General features: G+C 33.4%; 1 long non-coding RNA gene and 2 other non-coding genes across 3 annotated transcripts; all 3 read left to right on the forward strand.

The window, feature by feature from the left end:
• Positions 1-337: 337 nt before the first annotated feature.
• LOC130460488 (small nucleolar RNA R41) lies at positions 338-430 on the forward strand. The gene has a single exon (XR_008920345.1). It is a non-coding gene; the product is annotated as a small nucleolar RNA R41 (small nucleolar RNA).
• Positions 431-658: 228 nt separating this feature from the next.
• Positions 659-786, forward strand: LOC130460496 (small nucleolar RNA snoR86). Its single transcript, XR_008920353.1, has one exon. It is a non-coding gene; the product is annotated as a small nucleolar RNA snoR86 (small nucleolar RNA).
• Positions 787-1461: 675 nt separating this feature from the next.
• LOC130459871 (uncharacterized) lies at positions 1462-3842 on the forward strand. The gene is made up of 6 exons (XR_008919577.1): positions 1462-1662; positions 1803-1921; positions 2127-2289; positions 2392-2438; positions 3095-3155; positions 3579-3842. It is a non-coding gene; the product is annotated as an uncharacterized lncRNA (long non-coding RNA).
• The last annotated feature ends 1581 nt before the right edge of the window (positions 3843-5423 follow it).

Raw genomic sequence — 5423 nt, forward strand, 5'->3', positions numbered from 1 at the left:
TGAGGGTGGTGTGTGGCTGGTTTTGGTGACAGCGGTGGCGGTGAGGATGAAGGTGAGGGTGGTTTACTAGTGCGTGATTGGTTTTGGTGATGGTGGCAGTGAGGATGAAGGTGAGGGTGACAGTTCTAACGGCAATGATGATGGTTCCAATGAATGTGGGTTGAAGGATTAATAAAAAAGGGAAATAAAAAAATCCTAACTCAAACTTTTAACCAAAGGAGCTAATCTTTTTTGTGCGTTGGTTAAATTTGGCCGGAAAAAGAATAGTAGGTCCCAAACGGTGAAAATAAAAGGTATAGGTCCCAAACGGTGAAAAAAGTGAAAGGTTAGACCCCATTTGTTAGCTTAACTCTTCAAAACTACCTATTTTCTGAGAAACTTCATTGTTTCTTTGATCAATAATTACCAATGGATCCTTCCGAGCTTTTCTCTCTCAAAATTTTTCTATTTTTTAAAACCTTTTTTTTATGAAATTACATTGATTTCTTAATTTTCATATTTTGGTACTGATTTTTGATGATATGATTATGAAAATGGAGCGGTTGAAGTGATGAAATTAGAGTCAGAATGTAAAATATGTCGACAATAATTACATACTACAATTATCTGATCCAATAGCTCCTTTTCCAATTTTTTCTAAAGACTTAGCCAATTTGCAGAGCAAGGTCACTAATTTTAGAGTAATGCAATCTTGCATTGAAGGTTGGCAATAAAAATATTGGATGATTCTTCGTGCCTTTTGAATTCTGTTTGTGTCGATTATGGCCTCGAACAAGTCACTACATTTTTCGGTTTCTTTAGACTAAATAAATTTGCAATTTCATTTTTATGGTTATTATGCATTAATATCTAATTCTATAAGTTAAGAGATAAGGTTATTTTCGTAAATTCACTTTTGGTGTCCCTCTTGGAAAAAACTACCCTCTACACTTTCACAAATCTTTCTCATGTATTAAGTTAATTATTGATTAAGAATATAAATTTTAGTCGTGTCATCTTCAACCTATAATTACGGAAAGAAATAAGGGACTCGATTTCGTCTATAATATGACACGACTAACAGTTAAAACTTAAAAGCAAGTCTATATAAAAGGTAAATCAAATAATATTATTGAAAGAGATTAATCCCTTGAATTATCTTAATCCAATAATACACTTATATATTTACATAATCAATAACGTGAGAGAATAATATCCCTTGCTACAATCACGTGAGATATTATTACTCTTGTTATTAATGCATGATTTGCTAAATCATTGCCTAAATGTTAATATTACAAGATATATTTACAGAATATCTCTATTATATAAAGGAACAGCTGAGGTTAAAATAGTAAAATAACTTTTCGTGTCCCCATAGAAAAAGACAGTAATACCCCCCTAATTAAACCGCACCCTTTCATTCCAAACCCTAAAATTACCCAGAGCACACACGACATCCTCCCTCAACCCCATCGCCCTTTCTCTCTCAACCTTTTCGAATCTTCTCTTCAATGGCTTTCCCCTACTCAGAAATTCAACAAAACATGATTCTCCGGCTGCAAGGATAAACTATTTGGTGAAGACTAATATCCCTCAGACTCTCTCCGCCGTCATGTCCGTCCGGCACGTCGAATTCCAGAACCACAAATCTGGAAAGTAGAAGTTCCCAAAACAATAATGGTGAGTATTTTACAATTCCAATCGCAATTTACCCTTTTTCAAATTGATTTCAAATTTCTGGTTGATTTATTCAAACAAAAGAGGGATTCATATGATGGATTCATTTGATTTCAATTTTCTGACTAATTGAATCTTCTCAGAATTGCAAATCTGGAATTGAATCCTACTTTTGCTCCAATCGAATTTTAGTCCGCTCCAATTAGGGTTCTATAAATTTGGGTGAAATTCCTGGGTTTGATCGATCTTCTTCAAATATCGGGTAACAGTTTTCATTTGCTTTTCTGTTTTGTTTAAATTACATTTCTTCTTCTGGGGATTCTTTTTCTTTCTGTTTTGATAATTTTACGATTTTAATTAGGTGTTGGTAATTTAATTTTGTTTTGTGATTATTTTCAAGCAATATTCTGAATTTCTTTTGAATTAGGTGTTGTAATTTAATTTCGTTTCATGATTTTTTTCTTCAGGATTTTAGTTAATTTTTAGTTTGCTGAAGTTTCTGCAATTTGTTTTTGAGAAAATGGGAAAGCGTGGAAATAATCAGAAGAAAGCCCCTCAGAATTTGAGGAAAATGAAGCTATTCTGAAGATGTGAAAAAATTCAATAATATGGAGGACGAAATTGATGTCTGTAAGTATTCTCCTTCGTATTGTTCTTATAATTATTGTATTGAGTTTGTATTGATTAGAAATACTGAGTTTGTATTGATTTCTTTGATTAATTAAATTGTAGATAATGGTGGGATCAAAAAATATGACAGTGTTTCCGGACTTTCTGAGGTATTTCTTTTCAAATATGTTTTTCCTCTATCATAATTGTAGTATGTGCAATTTTTATACGATCCTGCTATGTCAAATTGAATCACAAAACCTGTCAAACGGACCTAAATTAAACATTTTGGTTAACCGGTAAATGATTTGTGTGTTCATTAGCACTATAATAGGTTGATTACTTATTTAGTTCGTCTTCCTGCTAGCTCCGCCTTACAGAACTAAATAATACATTGCATTGTCGAAATAATGTTGCCTGCTAGATTCATGATACCCCGATTAACAATAATTGCTAACCAGTTTGGATCAGATGAGGTGATCCAGATGTAAATCATTATCTCTCACCAGTATGGAATCAGCTGATGTGTTGGAAAAGAAGCAGAGTCTGCAAATCCAAAACTGTTAAAGGTCAAAGAGAGGAGCTGACTCTGCTTCTTTTCCAACACAGCAGCTGATTCCGTCTCTCTTGCCTTCTGTTTTTTATCTACATTATTTTACAAACCTCACAAAGAAACATCTTTTGTGTAAAATTCACTAATGGTTTCCCAAACTCCATGCATTAAATCTTTTCAACTAATAGTGTTCCTTCAGAAGATTGTGTATTATATTTTCAACTAATAGCGTTCATTTCAACTAATAGTGTTCCTTCTTCTTCTTACTCCCAGCAGCCGAGAGATCAAATACGTCGTTCACATGGTTAGACGGTTGTGTGGACAAAAACAAAAAGTAAGGCTCTGAATCTCAAGATCATAAGGCATGCAGTTAAACTGTTGTTTCTTGACATGCTTATTAACTTTTATTTACTACTCCAAGTAGAAAATAGTTAACTTTTCTTCCCTTTTTGTGCGTTTGATGATGAAAATGAGTGATTTTTTTACAAAGTGTACTTGGACATGAATTATGCTTAAATTTTCAATTTTTATCATGTTCTTGACGGTTATATATTGAAAGTTCGTACCTTTATGCTGTGATTGTTGAAAATTAGGTTTAGTTTTTGTGTTTACTACGTTGCCTAGAATAACAACTTTACCAAATGTGGCTCGACTTACAATATTCTAGGTTATTATTCTTCCTATGAAATTCATTAACTTAGGGTGATATTATTTAGGTATAAGTCAGACTATGGAATGTTCTGCTTCTGCATTGCAGACAGTGAGCATGACTGGAGGAAAGGAACTGAGCAATACAAGTTCATTGGAGGTGATGACCAACTTGAACGGCGGGAAAAGAGAAAAACAAGAGTTCCAACAATTAGTAACAAAATAGTTGATATACCACCCGATGAGTATTGCTGGAGGAACTATAGCCAGAAACCCATCAAAGGCTCTCCTCATCCCAGGTTAAAAAGTCTTGCATACTTATCAAAACTGCATAAGATGGCTTATTCAAATTGATTATGCTGGAATTCGTGACTGGCACCAGTTCGTAGATACTCGACAAGCCATGCTTGCTGTCATAGAGAGTTGAGTTAGCTCATAATTTTTATGCATGTTTTTTCAGTAGCTAGCTTATGACATTGTAGGATTTACGTTCCAGTGCCAATATATTTGATTTTTGGCTTTAAGTTACTATGACAGCAGAATCTATCATGCCAACAATGATGCTATGCAGGTTCATAGATTTTGTATTCTGTGTTTTCTTTGCCTCCTTGCTGCCTAATGTGCTTCAATCAATATGGAACATGCTATAAATAAGAGAACCTAGGGAGGGATGACATCAAGAGATTGCTTACGCTATATAATGTGATCAGAATGTAGCTTATGGTGATGTTTACATTGCGCTGTAAACATGTATTAATCGTAGATTTTGGTCATAATGTGATTGGATTGATTTGAACGAGATCAATTGTTTGCTTATGCAGTAACGCTACATAATGTGATTGGATTGTAGCTTATATTCGCATTGAGCTGTAAACGTGCTGCTGTAGAAAATAAACTGGCATAAAGTGGGTTGGGTTTTGAATTTTTGATGTACTATGTGCTATCTCACAGATAACATTCCAGGAGGAGATCTTGAAACAATTTTTCGTTTGAAGTTCACTTTTAGGCTTTTAGCTATAACTGTTGGTCCTGTAGATTATGAAACTACCTGCTATCTGTTTCAAGTATTTGTCTAGCTATGTGAGTTTTTCCAACTAGATGAGGCTTCTAACAATCAGTGCCCTCAGTGGCCAATTATGTTAATCTTCTGCGGAACCAACTATGATAATGCTTTCCACTTTAGTTAAAGATATTCACATTTATTACAAAATCTCAAACTAATCTAATTTTATAAACTGGCCGGTACAGTTTCTTTGCTATTACTATTCCAGTGGCTATGTAAGTCCAATTTGGTAATTTATGTCTAATTGATGCAATTTTTGGCCGGGGGATAGTTAAATCAGGTTCAACACTACAGGCCTACGGTGACTGTTATAATTTTTTTTCGTTAGAAATCTTAAACTTACAGAATGCCTTGAAACAATTTTTATTCATATATCCGTCCTAACGATGGTTTACTTTAAACTTCCTACCTCCAATTAGATTTAGATTTTTCGTCATGTAAGGATATTTGTTGTGATTAGTTGTAACAACAATTTCAGTTTTTTTTAATAATTTCGCACGCATCGCGTGCATATAAGACTAGTATTCATATATTCTAACAATTATAGCCTAGGATAATTAGCTCCATAAACTTCTCCCATAATTATATCCTATGATTGATTTGTAACAGTTACTCCCTCCATTTCATTTTGTTCATTACGTTTGTCCTTTTACACATTTATTAACGACTAATTAATATGCATTAGGATTCCTTTATTTTTTCAGATATACAAGGAAAATTACATTCATTTACTATAATGTTTTACATTAGTCTGTTTATAAGTCATAAAACTTTATAGTGTACTTTTTTATTTTTTAGCTTAAAATGTACTCTTACTTTGAGATCGATGATCTCTAAATTTTTTAGATGAATTTTGTGAATAATTTTTTTTCTTGCCGATTCTTTGTGATG

Source organism: Spinacia oleracea, chromosome 4 (genome assembly GCF_020520425.1).
Source record: "Spinacia oleracea cultivar Varoflay chromosome 4, BTI_SOV_V1, whole genome shotgun sequence".
Taxonomy (NCBI): Eukaryota; Viridiplantae; Streptophyta; class Magnoliopsida; order Caryophyllales; family Amaranthaceae; genus Spinacia; species Spinacia oleracea.